Source organism: Oreochromis niloticus, linkage group LG3, assembly GCF_001858045.2.
Source record: "Oreochromis niloticus isolate F11D_XX linkage group LG3, O_niloticus_UMD_NMBU, whole genome shotgun sequence".
NCBI lineage: Eukaryota > Metazoa > Chordata > Actinopteri > Cichliformes > Cichlidae > Oreochromis > Oreochromis niloticus.
In genome coordinates, this window is record NC_031967.2 from 84,238,684 (window position 1) to 84,262,620 (window position 23,937).

The 23,937-nt window shown below is 41.4% G+C and overlaps 1 long non-coding RNA gene across 2 annotated transcripts; it reads right to left on the reverse strand.

Moving 5' to 3' along the window:
- Window positions 1-18,939: 18,939 nt before the first annotated feature.
- On the reverse strand, window positions 18,940-23,418 carry LOC102078496 (uncharacterized). 2 transcript variants are annotated; one of them, XR_002060254.2, is made up of 6 exons: window positions 23,356-23,418; window positions 21,306-21,488; window positions 20,764-21,207; window positions 19,875-20,064; window positions 19,670-19,770; window positions 18,940-19,527 (listed from the first exon to the last, which is right to left on the reverse strand). It is a non-coding gene; the product is annotated as an uncharacterized LOC102078496 (long non-coding RNA). The 2 variants fall into 2 exon arrangements; XR_003219328.1 differs by lacking the exon at window positions 23,356-23,418 and adding an exon at window positions 22,558-22,756.
- Between the last annotated feature and the right edge of the window lie 519 nt (window positions 23,419-23,937).

A 23,937-nucleotide genomic window follows, 5' to 3' on the forward strand; every position in this document is an offset into this window, starting at 1 on the left:
CGTGATTTCTCATCAGAGCCTGAAAACTCTTGTTGAAAAACTCTTTTCCCGCATCGGTTTGTACATTTTCGGGTATTTGACTCTCTCTCAACACAGACTCGAAAGCTTCGGTCACTTCCGACCCCGTCTTCTTTTTAAGGGCGCGCGCATAAGCCTTTTTTGAAAATACGTCTATGACGGTCAATAAATAATTAAATCCGTCGTTGTATTCAGACAGGTGTCTCATGTCGCACAGGTCGGCCTGAAGCTGCTTCAGCGGTTTGGTCACAAACACTCTGTTTCTCTTAAATCTTACTCGCGCCGGTTTGTGCAGAGTATAAGCGTCCTGCTCGGATAAAAATCTTGCACCTTGCGAACATCCACTTTTTTACCCGTCTCCTCTTCCACACCCCGCCTGAGCCTATCTACTCCTCCGAAACTACCGGGGTGAAGGGGGTCGTAATACACTTTTTCATCGCTCTTTTCTCAGCCATCCCGTCTTGTGATATAAAGCCGTCTGCGTTATCGCGTCGCAGGAGTCGGCTTTTATTATTATTTTATTCGAGGATCTGTTTAATATATTCAAAAACCAGAGATGAAGGCTTTTTAAAAATATTTTTATTCAAAAACCAGAGGGTTTAACATGCAAAAACAGGAATACAAAACCCTGAGATAAAACACGCTTATAGAATCAAACGGGATACATTTTATTCAAAACCAAATGCTTTAACATGCAAAAACAGGAATACATTTTTTTAATTCAAAAAACCTGAGATCAAACATGCTTTTGAAAAAGGTTACAAAAAAAAAAAAAAACAGGATACATGTTTTTAAAAGTGTACTAAATGCAGGATGATCAGCGTTTTTTCAAACCCTGATATATGCTTTAAAAAAGCAGCGTACATGATTAAAAAATACATGATTAAAAAACGAGGTAGGTTTTTAAGAAACACAATACATGTTTTTTAAAAAAAGCAACACACATGATTAAAAACGAGGTAGGTTTTTAAGAAACACAATACATGTTTTTAAAAAAGCAACACACATGATTAAAAACGAGGTAGGTTTTTAAGAAACACAATACATGTTTTTAAAAAACGAGGTAGGTTTTTAAGAAACACAATACATGTTTTTTAAAAAAAGCAACACACATGATTAAACAAACGAGGTAGGTTTTTAAGAAAGAGGATACATGATTAAAAAAACGAGGATAAATATAGGATACATGCATGCAGGCAGGATAAGAATCAGTATCCTTTGTAACACTCTGTGACCAATCGCAACTCCCCGATTTTGACCACATCCTGCCCCACCAGATTGTCGTAAGCCTCGGTGATGGCGTCAAAAACTCTCCTCACCGACTTCAGCTCATGGAGCAGAGTCTCCGCCACCGTGCTGACTTTGGCGTCGTCCGTCTTGATGTTGCGGGCAATCAGCAGACGTTGAATGGAAGGAATGAAACGAGGGGTGAGCAGTTTCTTCCTGATGCTGTAATAGTTGTCCGAGTAAAAATCATCCTCCAGGATTTGCAGACACTCGTGTTGTCTCTGGCTGGGATGATCGATCTTACAGCCGTTGCATTCATCGGCGCGGTACCTGTTGATCACCAAGTTGACCAGATGATACACGGCGGTTTTCACAGCGTCGATGAATAAAGAAGACGCCCAGCCGTCCGGCTGGTCGGCTTGCTGCTCCGGAGGTTCGTAGTAGCCGGGAGTGTCGGGTACCAGCTCACCCTCGTCCGAGGAACTGACCTCCTCATCGCGAAGCACGGGTGCAGAGGCCATCTCTCTCTCAGAGCTGAAAAATAGGCTTTTTGAACGACCGCGGGCTTCCTTTTTAAAATAACAGAAGGGGGCGTGGTCCGGGATGGGCGGGGATTTTCAGAAGCTCAGAGTTTTTTTCACCGCTACGGCGTCTCTCCAGCAGCGGCAACTTTGAAAAAGAATTGTGATATCCTTCCTCACTTGCAGCATCCTTACGACCCATTCTTTGGCGGGTAAAACCATCATGCTGCGAAATAAACCGCAGTCGGGGTTGAATTTCTCCATGACGAAAATGTCGGGCGCATCAGACTCATCCGTTGAGCGCAGGCTGGCCCGCAGTCTCCATCTGCCCGTGGCTGTGGCTCCTGAAGACCAGACGGTTGACAAGATTATTTTAGTCTTGCTTAGTTCTCCGTCCTTGAAGCGTATGCCCCCGTTCCGGGGAGGAGGAGGAGGAATATCCTCTTCTTCTTCCAAAGCTTTTTCTTCAGCAGCCGGGGGGATGTTTTCTTTATTCTCATCCGCTGAAGCAGGGGTTGCTTTCTCCTCTTTTTTTTCTGGAGCTGGGGGAACATCTTCTGAAAGTTTTCAGCCAGGGGCTGATCTTCTTCTTCCTCTGTAATGGTGTGGAGAGGATTGTCATCCTCATCGGATGAAGAATCATCCTCCTCATCCGAGGAGGAATCCTCTACAGGGGGGTCCGGAGTTTTTTCAGCAGGGAGGCGAGGAGGATCGACCTCTATTTCATCATTCTCAGCAGCGATGGTAGCAGGAGGATCATCAACCTCTATTTCTTCCTCATCATTCTCAGCACCGATGGTGGCAGGAGGATCATCAACCTCTATTTCATCATCCTCTGCAGAGGAGTCGGAAGGAGAAGGAGGAGGAGGGGGAGGAGGAGGATTATCCTCCTCTCTCCGGCGTCTTTTAGGAGTAACATATTCCTCTTCTGGAATAGGAAAATCCTCGTTAGCCTCTCCGATAACCAGCGCAATCAGCAGCTTCAACACGGCCCAGTCACCGGAAGTCAGCTTCACAAGGTTGCTCGATTCCGTCAAGTTTTCTCCTTCATCAAGCTGATAGAACCAAAGCTCTCCCAGCTCGTATTTGAAGATGTAGCCCCACTTTCCACAGCCCTCAATAGGCAGAGTCCATTCTCCCCGCAAGCTCCTCGGAGCCGGTATCTGGCTGCGAAACATAAAGACCTCCTTATTTCTCCCTTCTTTCCGCGGAGCATCGGCCGCTTCCGATCTGTTACTGTAGACGGTGACGGGGGTGTCGCTGATAATCGACGAAGACCACTCGCCGCTGCTCCCTCCCATGCTTACGGCCTCCGCAGAGCAGATCTCTTCCCCGTCCAAGTACAGAGGAACACAGGGCTGCAGAATGAAAGGATCCATCTTGCTGTCTGTGCATAGTGCGCCGCCCTCTCTGTTTTTATTCTCCTCCCTCCCTCTAAAAACTTTTTTTATTTTTTCTCATGGCGCGATTATGGATCATATTACACACTTCCTGTGGGGGAGGGGTCATCAATCAGATTTTGACACAAGCCGCTGATGCAATTCGTCACGCTTAGGGATCAAATTACACACTTCCGGTGGGGGAGGGGTCATCAATCAAATTTTGACACAAGCCGCTGATGCAATTCGTCACGCTTAGGGATCAAATTACACACTTCCTGTGGGGGAGGGGGGATCAAATTACACACTTCCGGTGGGGGAGGGGAGGGGTCAAAAGGTCAAGGCTAGGGTCATCAATCAAATTGAGACACAAGCAATATACCTATGTTTTTTTTATACGGTTTACATGAGACAATTTCATTTCTTATATGAATGTTATTTATTTTTACTGTGATAAAGAGGATGGGAGAGGTGATAATAATAACACCTGTACAGCATTAAAACAGCAGTACACAGCTTAACTGTGCTAATCATTGTCACGATCCTGGGTCTTATGACCCAGTGTTTTGAGTTTTGTTTATTTGGATGTTTATATGATTAAGCTCATGAGTTTTTCTAGTTCTTTGTTATTAGATTCCCCTTGTGTCTTCCAACCCCTGTTAGGTCTCTCCGGCTCTTCATGTGTTTCATGTCTGTGTCTTTTGTTGCCAAGTTCTGGTTGTCATGTCTGCGTCCCATTATGTTTCCTATTTTATTTTGAAGAGATCTTGTGTTTTTATATTATGGTTTATGTTTTGAGTCCTTTGTTGTACTGTTTCTTGTTTCCCTAGGTTTCAGTTATGGTTATCATAGGTTTAGTTCCTTGGCTTTGTAATATGGCTTCCCTGTGTTCCATGTTGTGTCTACTGTGACCTTTTTGTACCATGTTCCAGGTTCCTATGTTCTGTCTCGCCAGTTGCTGTTAAGTTTACATGTCTAGAGTTCAGTCAGTGTGTTTCCTGTTTTACTTATGAAGGTCCGTGTCTCAAGTCAGTGTTTCTAGTTTTGCTTCCCTTCTCTCATCCAGCTGTGCTCTCCTTCTGTGTCTTGCTCCCTCGTTATCCCTCTGTGTATTTAAGCCCTGTGCTTCTCTTTGTCAGTGTCGTAGTCTCCCTCATGGCTGTTTTCCTGTGTGTCAGTTTATCCATGTCCCAGTTTAGTTTTATTATGGTTTTCATGTCATTCTGCAATAAAGCAGCTTTTTGAGTATAATTCCTGCGTAGTGAGTTTTGCGTTTGGGTCTTTCTCCTGCCTGCACACAGCTGAAACATGACAGAAGACTATGACCAGACAATGGACCCAGCAGCTCACAATGCCTCCGCTGAGCTCCAGGAGGACATGATCTACACGGTAGAATTTCTCTGCCAGGAGTGGTTTGCGCTGCCATTTAAGGAATACCAGGAGGAGCTAGCTCTCCGCTTACAACAGATGATCTCTGGACTCCCCTGGTTATTTGGCATGCTCCACCCTTTAATCCAGGACCTCGTTGTTTCTACTGTGCATGTCCGCCCTGAGCAGCCACTCCTGTGTAAAGAGCTGGGGGATTTCCAGCCGAGTCTGCTGGAGGATTTGCAGGCCGACTCGTCTCCTCCCTCTTCCAAGAGAAAGCGGCATTCATGCCACCATCGCTCCACAGCAGCTGAGCAGACCACTTTCGTGAGTAAAAGTGACTGTTTGCCACATTCTAATTCCAAACCTTCTGCCATTTCATCCACGGTTAGTCATGCTGCTTCTATGAACACTTTAGTTTTTCAACCAGCTCCTCCGAACCTTCATGATTCCGATCCTGTATCTGAGACTGTACGTGATGCTCTGCCAGTATCTCAGTCAGTTATTTTTTTCTGTGCATCAGCTGGGAGGTGTAAATAGCCTCCTACCATAGTTAAACTGGCTAAAAGACTTGGACTTGATGCCACTGAGCTAAAGAATCAAGTTGAATTTTGTGTTCCACAGCCAGCCATGTTCAAACACACTCACCATGTTTTAGAGTCAGACCAAGTTCAACCTGCACCTCAAGTGACTGTTTTTGGTGTGGCTTCACCCCTGGACTTAGCTGCTCACCAGTCAGCTTATTCTGAAACTGCCTTTGTAAACCTACCTACTCCTGTGACCACTCCTGAGCTCCGCTCTCCACCACCTGTCCCCGATCCCAGGGTGAGGCCAGCCAGGACACAGCCTACCTCGGCACCCGTACGTCCTCTGGTGGGAGCTGCTCGTGTCCGGCGGGTGCCTGCACCCATTCCTGTTTCCGCTGAAGGCTCAGGCGAGCCTATCCAGCCCCTGTCCTTGTGTTCTGTAGGCTCAGAGATGGGTCAGCAACCACTACCACAATCACTACAACCTCTCATTTTTTCCAAAGTTCAGTCAGTTGCTCAGTTATTAGCTCAGTCATGTGTTCCGTCATCAGTTTTGTCTTCAGGTCAGGCTTCAGTTTTGTCTTCAGGTCAGGCTTCAGTTTTGTCACCCATACCCCTTTCATTAGCCCAATCATCTGCACAACCAACCGCTTAAAAGTCTGCTCAGAACTCCGCGGCTCCCACGCCGCCATCTGTTCCTGCTGGAGGCCCAGGAGAGCCCCTCCAGCCTCATGCCTCGTCAGCTGGAGAGCCCGAGGAGCCTGTCCAGCCTCATGCCTCGTCAGCTGGAGGGCCCGAGGAAACCGCACCAGCCTCATGCCTCGTCAGCTGGAGGGCCCGAGGAGCCCGTCCAGCATCATACCACGTCAGCTGGAGGGCCCGGAGCACCCATACAGCACCTCTCTGTGTCTGCTGACGGCTCTGAGTCCCTTCAGCCATCAACTGCTCCACCACCTGCGACTCCTGTGCCGTCGCCTGGTCGGCTCAGGAAACTAACCACTCCAAGTGGTTCAGCATGGCCCCACCTTATTTACATAACAAAAGCAGCTGTTCACAGCTGATTAAGGATATTAGCTAAAAGCCTACCAGCCATTTGGCTCGACGGTGGGTTTTATAGGTAGAAAAGCCAAATGGCTACTCTCTGGGACTTCTAGTGTTATAGTTGAGGTATACCTATGATAAAAAAAATTAAAGGCCTTCCTCATGTTTTTAAGTGGGAGAATTTGCACAATTGGTGCTGATTAAATACTTTTTTGCCCCACTGTAGGTGTTTCTCTTGATAGTGTCCTAAACTTTGAAATACTTAAAACAATATTACTTGGTCATCATATTTCCAGCTAAAATTATTAGTTATCATTCCCCACAGCTAACAATACTGCTATTCTTGTACAAGCTCTGGTTATATTCTGTATAGATTATTATAGTTTATCCTTTCTAGATTACCAAATACAAGTGTCTCGATAGACTTCTGCCAGTGCAAAATTCAGCTGCTTGTGTCGTTAATGGAACCCACTACTACTGCCCTTCAATCACTTCACTGGCTTCCTGTGAAATATCACATTGATTTTAGATTCTGGTTCTTAGTCAAAGACTCTCCATAAATTGTGTCGAAAGATGCTTCTAAATAAGATGGGGTTTTTTATTCCATTTATTATTTTTGGCCTGCTGTGGTGCCAAAGAGTATGGCTTGCTTTATTTCTAAAATCCTGAGACGTGATATTTGCCAATGTATTTGCAGTTTAGTGGAGACACAAATCTGACCAAAACATTCTGTTCAAAGGAAAGCTCGCTCTACCTTCGGAGCCAGAAACCAGCATGGAGATGACTGTGAACAGAATAGATGTAAAAGTAGTTGTTGTACATGTACAGACCATAAAGATGGAGTCCAGGTGTGTTTGATGCTGCTGGGCAGACTGACCACTGGGAACCTCTGAGCTCTGCTGGTCCTCTCTGTGGAGGAACCATGAAGAGTCAGAATAATATAACAAAGCATTACAACATAAAATGCAACCTGCTGGTCCTCTGCAGTAAAAGATGAAACACATAAAAAAATAATAAAATAAAAAAAACTTCTAGTTGATAATGAGCTCTGATGGTAGCATATCTGACACAAAGACATCATGTCAGTTCTATTATCTTAACATTCTCTTGTTATTGTAATATTCTCTTTATATCTGAACATTAACAACATGCAACTCCAATTACTGTGTACATCCAAACCCTGATGGTCAGTTCTGAATCTGATGAAGATATTTCAAATATGAACTCTGCAGCTTGCTTGGTTTATTTATTTATTTATATGAGTATCTCTTGTCCCTCCCTCTCCCCCTCTCTAGATAGATCAAATAAGATGTCTTTCAGTCAGTTCGTTTCTGCTGTAGTTCATGTTAGAATAAAATATTTTTACATGTTTCACTGCCTGTTTGCTGAAGTTGATTTTCAGTTGTTTAGAAACCAAAAGCTTGTTTTAAAGAGACAGTTTAAATAGGATTGAGGGAATAACGTATTTGCACTGCAATTTATATCCAACAACATCAAGCAGTTAAGTCAAAGAGTTCATGTTACTAACAGCTCACCTCTCTGCAGCAGACACAGGCTGGACTTTAAAAGCAACAGGTTCAAGTTTAGACGCGTCACTCTGTAAGGACACAGAGCTGGGTGGAGGTCCAGGTGGGTTCCTGTGAATAATGATGGAGCAGTGATGTGAGTGCTGAGCTGTGACATGGAGAAGAGTCATGGACAGTTAGAGATGGTCATCTCACCTCTGAGCTTTGGTCTGGCTCTCATGTTCCCCACACAGAGTGCTTTTAGAGGGAGGGACTCCCTCCTCTCTGTCCTCACACTGATCCATGCTGCTCAATTCACATCAGCTCACACACACTTTCTACCTGCAGAGGAAACACAAATCATTCATGTGCACATCAACTGAAATCCTCCTTTCCATCATGTGTGCTGTCCAAATATCAGCTGCTTCTTTCCTGCTTCATCTCAGTGTCAGCTGAATGCTGTCAGACAGCAGTGTGAGGCAGAGGAAGCTGCCATCAGCTGTGGAGCGCCAAAAGGAGTCAAAGGCAAAGTTTATTATAGGAGAATGATCAAAAAGCATTTCCCATAATTATTTGTTTGCTGCCATTTACAATCCCTGGATTATGGTAATAATTTTTAAAACATATTTTGAAAATCTGCTGATAAGTAATTTAATCGACCAGCACCCAAACATCTCAGACCATCTCAGTGAGTACAGGCTCTCCTCAGGTATGTGTCCTGAGCCCGCTTCTGTTTAGCTTGCTCACACATGTACGGCCAGATTCAGCACTAACCAGACTGTGAAGTTTGCAAACGACACAACTGTGGTTGGTCTCATCACTGACAACGACGAGTCTGCCTATAGAATGGACGTGGAGCAGCTTGGAGTGTGGTGCAAATCCCACAATCTCACCATCAATGTGGACAAAACAAAAGAGATTGTGATCAATTTCAGGAAGGCTGGCAGAGATCACCACACCATTAACACCACGGCAGTTATCAAAAAAGCACAAAATCATCTCCCTCAGGAGACTGATGAAAGAAGGACTCTCCACACTTCACCTCACAGCTTTCTACAGAGGCACCATTGAAAACATCCTGACACAAAGTTTTACAGCTTGGTTTGGGAGCTGCAAGTCCTACGAGAAGCATCAACTTAATAGGATTGAAGACTGCCAGGAGGATTGTTGGTGCCCCTCTCTCATCACTGGAGGAGATCTACAAACAGCTCTGCGTATGCAGCGATATCCCCATCATCAGAGACCCCCACCACCCATCTAATGGCCTGTTCTCACTCCTGCTGTCTGGCAAGAGGTACAGGAGCATCAGCTGCAGAACCACCACGATGCTGGAAGGGTTCTTTTCACAAACTGTGAGACTGATAATTGGACCGTGCCCCCTCCCCACCCTCAAAGCCATTCACACAGCTACACTGGATGAGGAACAGCAGACTGTGTTGCCCCTATTCACACACACACGCACGCACGCACGCACGCACGCACGCACGCACACAATACACTCCCCAGATACACACACCACCCAATTAATCCATCCCCTTCTGTGAAAGGACTGCTGCTATCTACCTGAACGAATGTGACTGAAGTTTGTTTTATTTTAGAACTTAGATTTATTTATGCCTTTTTTTGCTGCTCTTTTTTAACTCATTCTTTTAAACTTTATTTATTCTTTTTAAACTGCATTTCTTATCGCTGTAGAGGCTGGTGAGAGACAGTATTTCGTTTCAGACTGGGTAACACCATATGAAATGAAAACAAACTTCTTGAGCCTTGAGTCTATGAACACCCCAGAAAGGATGAGATGGAGTTTTGGTTGTGATTTCAATTTGATCATTATGGTTTGGATTAAAATGCAACCTATAGTGACATTAACTGGTTGTGGGTGAGGGGAGAAAGCTACGTATAAAGCTGACAGACAGACCAAGAGTACCTACAATACCATTAGAATTAATACTCAAACCCTAATCCAATAGAAATATAATTAATCTGCAAACATCAGTTATAGATGTTATAGAACCTATAGTTATAGAATCAAATGATGGACACAGAAAAAGAAATGTTTCAAAAACCTTTATAAAATATTATAGAGATCTCTAAAATATTTACAATAGAAGAGAAGAGCAGATTCTGAGGTGTTCACTAAAGTCAACATAACCTCCCTCTCCAGCATACATCATATTTGTGAGAAAAAAACAATTGTATGATGTTAGATGTCTCATTTTCTGTTCTGCTCTGCTCTATAAGCTCAATCATTAGCTGTCAGCAGAGGAATGTTTATCTGAACACTTCCTCATGTCTGAGTGTGTCACAGTATGTGCCTCAGGTTATTAAAATTATATTCCACCCAGGAATATTTTTGTTAAAGTTTTTGTAAAAGAAAAGCATGGACAGGTGTGGCAAAGCAAAACTCAGAACAGAGGCATTGGAAGACTGGACGTCAAAAACACACAGCATGTTGAGAGTACGACACAACAGAGAGAAAAGGCAAACGCAGGGCTTATACAGGGAGTGCAGGATTATTAGGCAAATGAGTATTTTGTCCACATCATCCTCTTCATGCATGTTGTCTTACTCCAAGCTGTATAGGCTCGAAAGCCTACTACCAATTAAGCATATTAGGTGATATGCATCTCTGTAATGAGAAGGGGTGTGGTCTAATGACATCAACACCCTATATCAGGTGTGTATAATTATTAGGCAACTTCCTTTACTTTGGCAAAATGGGTCAAAAGAAGGACTTGACAGGCTCAGAAAAGTCAAAAACAGTGGGATATCTTGCAGATCGATGCAACAGTCTTAAAATTGCAAATCTTCTGAAGCGTGATCATCGAACAATCAAGCGTTTCCTTCAAATTAGTCAACAGGGTCGCAAGAAGCGTGTGGAAAAACCAAGGCACAAAATAACTGTCCATGAACTGAGAAAAGTCAAGCGTGCAGCTGCCAAGATGCCACTTGCCACCAGTTTGGCCATATTTCAGAGCTGCAACATCACTGGAGTGCCCAAAAGCACAAGGTGTGCAATACTCAGAGACATGGCCAAGGTAAGAAAGGCTGAAAGACGACCACCACTGAACAAGACACACAAGCTGAAACGTCAAGACCGGGCCAAGAAATATCTCAAGACTGATTTTTCTAAGGTTTTATGGACTGATGAAATGAGAGTGAGTCTTGATGGGCCAGATGGATGGGCCCGTGGCTGGAATGGTAAAGGGCAGAGAGCTCCAGTCCGACTCAGACGCCAGCAAGGTGGAGGTGGAGTACTGGTTTGGGCTGGTATCATCAAAGATGAGCTTGTGGGGCCTTTTCGGGTTGAGGATGGAGTCAAGCTCAACTCCCAGTCCTACTGCCAGTTTCTGGAAGACACCTTCTTCAAGCAGTGGTACAGGAAGAAGTCTGCATCCTTCAAGAAAAACATGATTTTCATGCAGGACAATGCTCCATCACACGCGTCCAAGTACTCCACAGCGTGGCTGGCAAGAAAGGGTATAAAAGAAGAAAAACTAATGACATGGCCTCCTTGTTCACCTGATCTGAACCCCATTGAGAACCTGTGGTCCATCATCAAATGTGAGATTTACAAGGAGGGAAAACAGTACACCTCTCTGAACAGTGTCTGGGAGGCTGTGGTTGCTGCTGCACGCAATGTTGATGGTGAACAGATCAAAACACTGACAGAATCCATGGATGGCAGGCTTTTGAGTGTCCTTGCAAAGAAAGGTGGCTATATTGGTCGCTGATTTGTTTTTGTTTGGTTTTTGAATGTCAGAAATGTATATTTGTGAATGTGGAGATGTTATATTGGTTTCCCTGGTAAAAATAAATAATTGAAATGGGTATATATTTGTTTTTTGTTAAGTTGCCTAATAATTATGCACAGTAATAGTCACCTGCACACACAGATATCCCCCTAAAATAGCTAAAACTAAAAACAAACTAAAAACTACTTCCAAAAACATTCAGCTTTGATATTAATGAGTTTTTTGGGTTCATTGAGAACATGGTTGTTGTTCAATAATAAAATTATTCCTCAAAAATACAACTTGCCTAATAATTCTGCACTCCCTGTATACACAGGGGAGTGTATATAAGCCCTGCGTGTTTTAGAGCTGGGAGAGTAAAACTGAACACACTGACATCAGACATGAACATGATCCTTCAAAGTAAAACTGGAAAGAAGAAACAATTTACTAAGAGACAGACTTGACAGAAAATATAACCCATAATACAAAATCAGACCAGCACAACTCAAGAATCAGAACATAAATATAATGAACATAATCTAGAAAAACACCAATATATAATGAACAGAAAAAGCTGTGTCAAAATGACCAAGAACCGTGACAGATACAACACAAAACAAGTCAAAATACTTTCCTGCACATTACATATGACTGACGCCAAAGTCATGTGCAGATATTGTAAGGTTCCGGATTTTTTTAAATACTTAAAATATTAATGGTGTTTGTAAAATTCTACATTTTCTTTTGATTAACTTTGTTTGCAGTAACGCTGAACTGAGCTTTGTGTTTTTTCAACGTCACTTCAGTAAAAACCTGAATGTCAGCTTCTTAAGAACAAACTGATTTGTTTCCAGTTAAAGGGAAGAACAGCATTCCATGAGTGAGCTAATCAATTTCAATCAATAACTAATCTATAATCATTTGGATTTGTCCTCAAACACAAGAGTGATCCAAAGTTTGTCCTGAAATAAAAGCTGAACATGATGTCCAAAGATCACAGAGCAGTCAAACTGTTAAAGGAGGAAACAAAGCAAACTTACAGTTTCTTCACACACCAACAACAAGCTCCACTCCACAGCTGGACACTAAACACGGACACACAGGTGAGCTGCTTCCTGGAAGGAGGCGGGACTCCACCTGAAGAGTGTGAGAGGGCCACACCTTCATGTGCTGATATACAAATATGTTGTCTGACTGCTCAGAATGAGCCTGAGTCAGAGTAAAGTTCACATGCTGATGTGTGAAGGCATGAAAACCTGTTTTAGCTGCAGGTGTGAACACACTGAGGCCATGTCCAAGTGATGAAGTTGTCTTATCACTTTAATGCAGTAAAACAGGAGCTGTAAGTCTGACATTTATTTACTGTCATCACAAACACACACAGCTGGATTAACACCCAGACAAAGGGCTGAAAAGCTGAAAATCAGCATTAATGAGTATTATTATGTATCCTGTTTATGTGGATACACTTTTCTATTTGTCAGTGCTGAAGCAGACGACACTGATCACATGACTCTGAGGGATGTTTCCAGCACCAGGGCTGAATCTGAGCCATGAAGATTTAAGGCAACTCTGAAGGCAAAGCAGGTCTGAGTCTGTGTTAGCAAGCTGTACCTAATAAAGTGGCCGCTAGGATTCAGTCAGTAATGATAAGAGCCAGCAGGGGGCAGCACAGAGAGGTCAGGAGTGCTTTAAATCTGTAAAGCACCTGTTCATTTTTTAGTACAATTAGTTTCACATAAATGTTAGTGTTTCCTTTATGATCTTTTAATGTTTACACTAGACTGTGCACATCTACATTACAGACATTTCTGTTACCTATGTATGAGACTGGGCTGCTTGACTGCAATTTGGAAATGGATGCAAAATCACACGGATCATGCTATTGTTTATTTTTAATATGATGGACTGAACACAGGACATGTCTGACTAAGCAAAGAATAATCTGATCCCATTTCTACCTGTCTCTACTGTTTCAACTTTAACTGTCAGGATATATATTTATTCCAGCTCTCATAGGGCAAAGGAATGACTCAGACTTGTCAAATGTTCTTTGACTTGATAAACAATATGAAGTTCACAATTTTCTTACAAATAAAACTCTAATGACAAACATGAACAGCTGTGGTTATTTCTGAGACATGATTTTTTTTTTAATGTGTTCTGTAAATAACCCTAAAGGTCTTTATTTAGTTCCTTGCACCTTATTTTGACACTCATCTTTGTTTTCTACTACTAACTTCCTGTTTGGGTGTAGAAGCTTTTATTTTGATGGGACGATTTCCTGTAATACTGTTTTTTGGCGCAGTTTCCAGCAGCAGTCGCGGGAGTTTGAAATGTCATGGTTTAATGGAGCCTATGGAGATTTCTTTTCAGGGTTCGTACGGGTGCTTGAAATCCTGGAAAGTGCTTGAATTCTAATGTCCTCTTTTCAAGGTTTGGAAAGTGCTTGAATTTCAGATGTGGTGCTTAAAAGTGCTTGAAAATGTAACTGTATTTCATTCACATTAAATAGCTATCTGATTGAATAGTTTTCTTATCAGATAGAGAAATAAAAATGAGTTGCAAAAAGCAAAATTTCCCCGCCTGGGCTGCCTTGCGTCTGTTTCAATATGTGACCCCGCCCCTCCCTCAGACAGTCGGGGATGAGTGCGCTAACATATCTGTAGGCTGCTGTTTTAATGGTTTTAATGATGGAAAACAACAATGGCGGAGTTTGCGCTCTCTGGTCGCATGATAGGTGAGTCCTAGTAAATAATTTTCCAGTACGCCTACGTTACACATGCTATTTAAAAAAAAAAAAAAAAAATATGATTATTGTTTTGCTAGCTGTCAAACTCGCTGCAGAAATGATTGAAATGCACTGAGTGTGATGCAGTATGGGAGCGCTATTACGGAATATTACTTAGCAATAATATGAGTTAATTTACTCAAGTGAAAGCTTTAAACATTAGCCCGATACATAACTAGCTAACTTAAGGCTTTCTGATTAACCCTCTGGGGTCGACGGACCCAGAGTCTCCATTTCAACTTGGGTCGAATGTGCGGACTTCAAGCTATATACCAGTTTGTTGATAGGTACAACAGTGGCGTTTACTCCGGGAAGAAACGGTAAAAACGGCGTTTTTTATGGAGAGCGCTAGCAAAGACGCTTTGCTTGTGAGTGAAAAAAGAAAAAACACTCCTTCCCTATTGGTGGAAAAATGTACCATGTCGACCAATCAAAAAATGATACGGCAACATGTGATATTTGGTTGTTGGGAAGACAGAGAGCGAGTGAGCGATAAAGAGAGAGAGAGTTTTGATACGAGATTTGGGACGTTTATCGTGTTTGTAGTCAAGTTAGTGTGTTATCTTGTGTCGTTAGTGTGTAGTGTAGTCGTTTTGTTTTGTGTGCCAGTTCTACTAGTGAACGTTACAGTTGCTGCAAAAAAGCCACCAAAGGCAGATTGCAGTGTAAACGCTGAGTGACACACCTGCTGTCAGACCTGCAGGTTTATCCCTGTGCTGTTCTCATCTGTGTTATAGTGGACACTAACTATTTTTTGGAGTTGCATAAATAATTTGTGTGCCTTCTTATTTGACGAAGAGCACCTGATTGTTCTGTAAATAGTTTTGAATGGTTATATAAAAAACGTCTGAGCCTTGGCTGCATTTTTAGGTAAATAGTACCAATGTAACTTTGTTGTTTGCAAAACTTGTTCATATTTTTTTAAAAATGTCCAATTTCTATTTGCATTTCAAGTTATGAAAATGATTCGTTAAACATGCTTGTGGGTTTTACAGTCAAAAATACCACTTTCTACTTGTATTTTAAATTTTGTCTGAATTTAGATAAATTGTGATGACACATTATGTCAAAATGAGTAAATAACAGTTTGGCAAGATAAACAGTTTTTAATGGTGAAATATAGAGGCCAATCAAAAGTAGTCGAAAACGGCCAATTATACCCTGGACCCCAGAGGGTTAAAGGCTAAAAGCAAAGTTGTCACCAAGTACTGTTTATATTTGTGTGTATTGCTGCAGGTTTTTGAGTATTAATTTGGTGCCTTTGGGTGAAATAATGGTAATATGAGGGACTGATCCATATGGTCACAAAGAATAGGCACTTGTTTCTGTGCTACCAAGGTTCCCCGGCTTTCATTCAAAATGTGTTTATCGCCACCTACACATTAAACTACTTAAACAGTCAGTGCTGTTCTCCATGCCTGTCTGACATGATGTTATTAGCACAAACACTTTAAAGGTGATCATTTAGGACTTTAGCAATAATACAGACAACAATCTAGTTGGCAATAAACAGTTTTATTGGGAATTAACTTAAAAAACAAACAAACATCTGTCTCCTATTTTTTTGTCACACAGGAAAGAAGCATCAATATCTGATCAGAAGACTTATTTCTTTATTTTTCATTTTTCTTTATTATTTTTTTTCAACAGGAGAAGAATATCTGTAGCAAGTTGATTTGTTCACATTTGCACATCTTAAATTTTAAGTGAAATGTGCATTTTGAGTTTATACACTAAGTATATAAGGTGACCGTTCCTTTTGCAGTATTTTTGTGTGGTGCGTTTTCCTATGTCTGAACAAAAGGGGAGCTAAGGTGTCTCTTCACATGGTCTTACTGAGGTGATGCGAATTGAAACAGGCATTCTTTTTTTTGGCAGGGGGGGGGGGGGGGGGGGGGGCGTGCTGGAAAGCTTAAAAACGGATCTTGAAAGTGCTTAAAAAGTGCTTGAATTTGACCCTGAAAAAAGCGTACGAACCCTGTCTTTTGTTATTAGCAGCCCCCTTGATAGAGGCACAAGGTATGTTTATGACATAAATAAGGACATGTTTAGATGTTTTGTGACAGAGGCTACATTTGTTAAATGTTACGTTGAACGTACTTTATGTTATAATGTTTACTATTGTAAGAGTGTGGATTGTTTTGCTTACACGCTGTTTCTATGTGTACATCCCCAGCTCTTACGGTGAGATTGATGGTTTACTGCCATTAAACCTTCAAAACGTCATCAGTAAAGTGTCATCCTTCATTCGGGGGGGTTCGCTACATGTTCATATTTAGACAGTGTGCATTTGTATGCTGAAACTGTAATGGTGAACCTGAGGTGATGGTCAACACAAGACATATATAAATATAAAACAATATTGAAGTAATGTCTTTACCCTTTGCAGAGTGTGGACGCTGTAGTAAACATGCACCGCTAGCTCACGTGACTGACTGTCTCCATGGTTACATCGTATATTATTAGCTATGCAAACAGCTTCCAAAGATACCGCCATAGCTCTCTGCAGCTGTAACACTTCATGCTTTACAAATCATTTCACGTTTTTGATAGTTATGAAGACAGAATATGTTTTTAAAGTCATGCTAGGCTGTTGCTATGGTGGTTGCTGTGGACTAGGGTGGACCGCGCGTCCGATTCCTGTTATTAGGTGTCCGCCGCAGTGTTGCCAACTTAGCGACTTTGTCGCTATATTTAGCAAATTTTCAGACCCCCTATCGACTTTTTTTCTTTAAAATGTCGCTAAAAAAAGACATGAAAGCACGTATCGCTTTTACTCTCAACAAGCAGCGGGTGCTGCAACGCAGTCAGTTCTTCTTTTACTCTTTTACTCTTATGCTGTTTTGTGGATCACAAGGTTTAAAACTACTTATAAACACACACACACAAAGTAACTCCACCAGAGTGCCTATTTCGGGTCACTTTTGCCGGTCCCAGCCTGGGTAAAGGAGCAGGGTTGGAATTGTGACATTAAAAAAAACAATAATTGCTAAAAGAAATTTAATTTGTAGTTCTAAATAAACTCTAAATGCATTTAGGACGTTTTTTATTCACTTTATGTCTCTTCCACGATGTTATTTCTCTCTCCAACAACATAGGTTACAATTATATTAGCGTGACCAATTATGCAAATTAGGTGATGACGTCATTTAGCGACTTCTAGCGACTTTTAGGACAACCAATAGCGATTTTCCTTACTGAGGAGTTGGCAACACTGGTCCGCCGTAGGAAGGCTGCGTTCCGTTTAGAACAGGGGTGTCGAACTCCAGGCCTCGAGGGCCGGTGTCCTGCAGGTTTTAGATCTCACCCTGTTTCAACACACCTGAATCAAATGATTAGTTCATTACCAGGCTTCTGGAGAACTTCAAGACATGTTGAGGAGGTCATTTAGCCATTTGAATCAGCTGTGTGGGATTAAGGACACATCTAAAACCTGCAGGACACCGGCCCTCAAGGCCTGGAGTTTGACACATGTGGTTTAGAAGTAGCGACAGTCTGCCGTAACTCGAACTCAAACCCCGCTTTGTTCTTTAATTAAAGGGCTTTTACAGCCGTTCATGACACGCACGCACACACATAAAACACTTTGCCTCACCATGAGAATGCAACTTTACTAAAACCTTTCAAGTATCTGATATAGGATAGAAAAATGAAGCAACCAGAGATTTAATGATGAAGACTCTGGGTTTTGTAGTTCACGTTTTACAGTCCTGAATGACTCACTGCACATCCATATCATTCACTGAAGAGGAGTTTAGAATGCACTTTAAATTTAGACTGTTGCTGTTTAATTTTTTACATTGTTACTGTGTTATGTCATGAATAAGGTTCACCTGCTGGGGGTTTGATGGATCAGCTGGACAATACAGTCAAAGACAGACTTCATTCATCATATGCAAGAATCCTAGTTGGATTTTTGTTTTCACTCATATTTTAAAACCAAATATTGAAAACAACTGTGACAGACTGGATACCTGGTCAGGGTGTACATTACCTTTCACTCAAGCATCCCAGGACAGAGCCCTGCCCCACCATGAGCCTGGGTGGATACGTGGTTATAATATAAAATGACTGATACTAAATATGAATATTTCATGAAAATCAAATTATAATATGAATTCCTAGGTGTTTGTTATATCCAGCAAGAGTAATATGTCAGACATATGTCTGAATTGCTAACCCTAACCCTAGCTCAACAGACCACAATGCCCTGGACTGTCACTATTATTACATGCTGTGAACATAAGTAGCTTTGATCACAGTTTATGTTGTAAAAGAGAAGGAATATTAAAAAAAGATCAACATTGTGATATTATTTCTTCCAAACTGACCAGAAACATGCTTGTCAGACTCTCACAGCACAGGATCAGACTCACTGTGCATGACGGCTCAGGCCAATAATGTTTGTTAGATTGTCAGTTGTTTAGTGCTTCTGTACAGTTATGGTCACCATCTCTATTTCAGTATAATTAATATGCAGAAAACACCAAAAGTTGATTGTCTTCCAATATTCTAACATAATTAGAAAAATTAGACTTTGTAAGTACATATTGTTACAGTCCTAATGCCAGTATGATTCTTCATAACGCCTGCTTTGAAATACTGAACTTTAAAATTGACCTGATGAAAGATAATTTACAGTGGCAGTCTGTCAGGATAATTCTGACTGTAAGATCACTGTATCAATCTGAATCCTTTTGAAATGTGCTGTGAATGAATGCTGATGCAACTGACTGTGGGAAAGCTGTTAATAAAATGAATCTGTGACACATGCAACACATTCACAGAGGAAGAGGACACAAAGGGAGGACACGCAGAGGCTGTGTTAAAGTCAGAAATCCAAATCTTTAGTCAAAAACAGGCGTCGGTTACAAACAGGCAGACAAGCAGTCCATCAAACAGTCTACAGGGTCAAACATGCAGAGAATTCAAACAGCAGTAAAAGATAACTGGACACTGAAAAACTTAAAGCAATGTGAGACGCAATAAAAGGAAGCAGCGCAGTATATTCACTGAATTACAAAATTACAAAAGAGAAAAACGACGATTTCTAAGGTTTGTTTTCTAAATGCAGTTAGCCTGTGGCTGGTAAAGATGGAAACATACAGAATGTAAACTGTGTGAGTTTGGTGAACTTTGTTAGTAACAAATCAGGTAAAAACAAACAAACAGACAAAACAGAAAGAGGCTCTCAGTATTCATTAATAATTAGAAAGCATCTAAACATTCTGATTTTTACAGTCTTAGTTTCGCTCGCTGTCATCATTAAAATCATCATGATCAATGGCGAGGTCCTGAGGTGGGCGGGGCCGTCTCTAGTGATGTCACCATGAAGGAACAGCGTCTGGCACGTGTTGGTGAAACATCCCAGTACACTGGTGTAGTTTCCTCTCCAGCTGTTGGACATTTGACACTTCAACATTAAGGGGAAGAAGAAGAAACAGCGTTAGGTCAGGTGACCACATGGTTTCTAAAATAACTGACAGGAAGTAACCAGGCTGTTAGAAATGGATATCATGCTTTTAAAGTTACTGTAGTTAGGTAACTCTACTTACCAAAAGCAGAGCTGCTGAATGTTGCAGGAACTGATCATGTGTGGTGGTCATTCAGTGCTGCTCCGGCAGGTTAGACAGTCCAAGACTGATATCCTGCCCATCTGAGAGTTTGAAAACACACATGCAAAGATTTAATTGTATTACAGTCAAAGTTGGATGTTCGTTTTTGTCCTTTAAAAATGTTTGTGTATTTGAAAGCACTAACATTTAAGGATGACTCAGATCGTTGCTCTCTAAGAGTATCTCCTTTAAAGGGGAGACAAGTGTATCCACTGATCAACAAGTCAAGGTGGTGAGATGGACTCGTGCCCTTTGTGACTCTGCTGGTTCTTCTGAGGAAACACCACCGTCTCTCCACACCGTCACCATCTGTGAGCACAAACTGCTGCTCTGCTCTGTCAGCATCTAGGAAATCACATATCACACACACAAGGGTGAAGAAACATTAGAGCTCAACTTTGGATACTTTAGATCAAAACTAGCTCTTAGTTTCAGCAATCAGACAAACAATGATACCAAACTGATTCTGTGTGAATACAATATGGTATTTTCAATACAGGTGTCAAATTAATGTATAAAAACTAATACAGATATATGTATATATATATTTGATAAATTAGTTTGCTAAATTAGAATATATTTTTATTTATTTTTGATTTAACAATTGCAACTGAAAGAAATTAAATATTGAACAAAAATATATTGTCACATTCTACATTCTCAAATACAAATTTCACAAAGTAAATTTTTGATTAACAGAAAAAATATGAATTACAAAAAATAATTGTATATTATTAAAATATTATGCAACCGTGACCAAAGTCAGAATCATCATTACAGTATTGTGGACTTACTGCTTGGGTAATAGTGATAAACTTCAGGGGAGATCATGATGACAGAAAACTGTAAACAACACTCTGAAGTCAAGCTTCTTATCATGTTTCTGTGACCTCAGCACGCTGACAGACCTGAAGTTGCTACAGATTTTAAAAAGTGATAATTATAGGGAAGAAACTTCTCTTTTTCATCCGTTTAATCAAACATTTGATGCCTCAGCTGTCTCAGTCCTATAGCATTCTGCAACTACAACTAACGTGAGGAGGCTTGGATTTGGCTGCAGGTGCCCCTGTACATCCTTCTCAGCAGCACACATGTGGGTACCATTTAATCACACTTCTTCCTGAGCTTTGCTTCATCACAAGACTAAAGGTGGCATTCCGTGTCACGGTCTTATCATCATCCAATTGGAGAAGAAACATTTATGGTCATCCTGGTTTTGTTTTCTGATCCTGCAAAAAGACTGAGGACAACAAAGCCCAGAGAACATGAGACACACAACATCCAACATTCAGACTCAACAGCCTCCATAAATGAAGAGCACCACGTTGGTCCAGTTATACTAGATATAAGCATAATTCACATTACTGTGTATGAATAATAATCAAGAGACAAACTTTGAAGATGCAGAGCATGATGTCCCATCATCAGACTGCAAACAAACATCCACCAGGCTTCTTTGCTCAGTAGTGTGTATTAACCTGTGGTATAAGCAGCAGTCACTGAAATATTACTGTTTCAGATAAGAAATCTGCCACATAAAAGCCAGGGTGGGAGGGATCTCTACAAACTGACTTACCTCTCTGTTCCTCCAGCTTCAACAAAAATCTGACTCTCCAGTCACAGACAAACAAAAAGCTCCAGCTGGGAGATAGAAAACGCTGCTTGGGTCTTGCTGGATGTTGCTGGTCAGAGTCCACACATTAGCAGAGTGCTGCTTGGTCCCACTGACCCATGTGGACAGTGACTGTGGAGAACTGTTCTGGAAAACGGAAAAGAGAATTAAAATAACAAAAAGCCAAATTTCCACAAAGACTCTCTTAGAATCAGCAATCAGAAAATCATTGGTTCATATTACAATTAAATATGAACAGGCTCCTTAAATGTAAGCAGTTAAGATCTGATTTGATTTACATCCTTCACACAGCACATTTGTCCAGGCTGTCAGGTAAACATAGAATTAATCTCAGGTAACATGACTCACAGTAGAGATTTAGTAAGAAAGATTGCCAGCTCTAATATTATTACCACACCAACAGCTCAGATTTCTAGAAGTATTTAAACAAATGTGAGTCTATCCATTCATTTTCTTCTGAATATTCAATTCATGTTCACAGTGGGAGGGTGGGGGGGTGTCATGGGGGGTATCATGGAAGTTTGTAAATAAAGTCTGCAACACAGAAAGAGCTGTGATCAAGCTATTTATTACTGCGCGCAGGAGAGCCAACACACATCAAACATCACAGTTCACAGTCATGTCAGCTCTGCCACAGAAGTGGTGCTCCCACTCCTTTATGCATTCCAAGGAAGAGGGAGGAAGTTACAAACTGATCATACCACACTTCACGCGTCTCGCTATGAAACCTAACGGATCAATGGTTATGCTGTTTTGTGCCCTTGGCCTTATCAGCACCTGTAAAGGGAGTTGTTTTCTTAAACTGCTGATGCTGAAGTAAGTTCATCTAGTTTTAGAAACTTTCACTGAACAGTCTATAACAGTGTCACAAATAAACATATGCATAAGCACTTAAATACTTTAAATGAGAATAATAGAACATTTCTATTACAGGAGCCAGAGCCTGTCCCAGTAGTCACAGGTAGAGCACACCTGGACAGGTACCAGTCTGTCAGAGGACTAACAGAGACACAGACATCAGAGTAACAAATCTATTTAAACTTAATGTAAGCTTGCTACAGCTGTATGTATGAACATGTGTTTCTGTGCTCTCAGTCCACCTCTCAGGAACCTGGAGTTCATTTTTAGTCTACTTTAAACAGACCTCACAAAAGGCTGATGTGGCTGGATCAGTAGTCTGATTTAAGTACGATACCTTTGGCCAGGGATTAATCTGGTACATCGCTTCACTGCAGTCTTACATATTATCCCCACACCTGAATAAAAAATATTGATATTTACAAATAACAGATTCAGCTGATGTAGCCTGACTCAATCTGATTCCAGATGTTCAGCACACACAGAGACACAGAGGGACTGTTTAAAGTTTAGTGTTAACCTGAGTCACTAATCATTTACAGTATTACAGAGTCTGGCAGTCTTTGCATGATGTCCACGTCACTGTAAGTTTCTAGCTGACTCTCAGGTGTGACAGGTGTGCCAGCAGGAAAGAGTCATAATAACCTGCATCCTGAGGTTTGTCATGCAGGATTAAAGGAGCCAGGCTTTGTTCACACAGCTAGGATTGTATTTTACACTGACCCTGGGTCAGTAAAAGTGTCATACAGTTTAAACGAAGCACTGAAACTTGCACATATTTATTACAGATGCATTGAAGCTAATCGGGATATTTACTGTCAATCTGTGGCTGCGATTAATCACTTTACTGGAAACTTTATTAACTACTAACTTCATCAGTCATGACAGAAGCTAATATTTCTGTGCTAACATCGTTTAAACAGTAACAGCTTTACTACAATATAAGCTAACGTTTACACCGTAACTTTAAGCTAGCAGCATAAAGACGGTAAAACACGTAATAATATCTACAAATGCATCTTAAAGCTGTTATATTAGCACTCGGTGTATTACTAACATAACCACATTAACATTATTGACACTCGCTGACTTTTAATAGTCATTCTATAAATGCTGTCTGTTTAAATGGTCTTACCTGTAACACTGCTGTATCCACCGGATTCCAGCCAGAGTGGATTCTGGAGTCTTCCCACGCTCCTGTTAGTGATCCTCCATCTGGATGGATGATAACAACCTTCTGAACAATCTAGCAGGAGATGGCCCATATCTATGGGACTGATTTGTGCTAATAACGCCCATTGTATGGACTGATAACAGCCGAAGCGGGTGAATAAAGTCACCCGGTCGCTAGCTGTGCCATTACCCAGCATACACCTCTCCCTCCATAAATGCAATAAACGATACAAAAGTAATGGCCTATAATTAATTTATCTGCTGTATCTGCTGTTTCTCAGGTAGTTGTTTACATTATATAATATATTGTGTTCAGTATACGTCACTACAATGTGATTTCGGAAATGTATAAATATACGAACAACAGGCTCTTGCGCGGAAATCTCTTTTCGTCGATAAACAACGTTTAGGGAGCAGCATAGTATTCAATAGGAGGACCCTGCACGTCAATTCTCGACGCGAGGGGGACCCTGCGCGTCCATAAGTGAAGCAGAGGGAGCCTGACCATGCGTCACACATTTGACGAGTTGGGAGTGAGAACGTG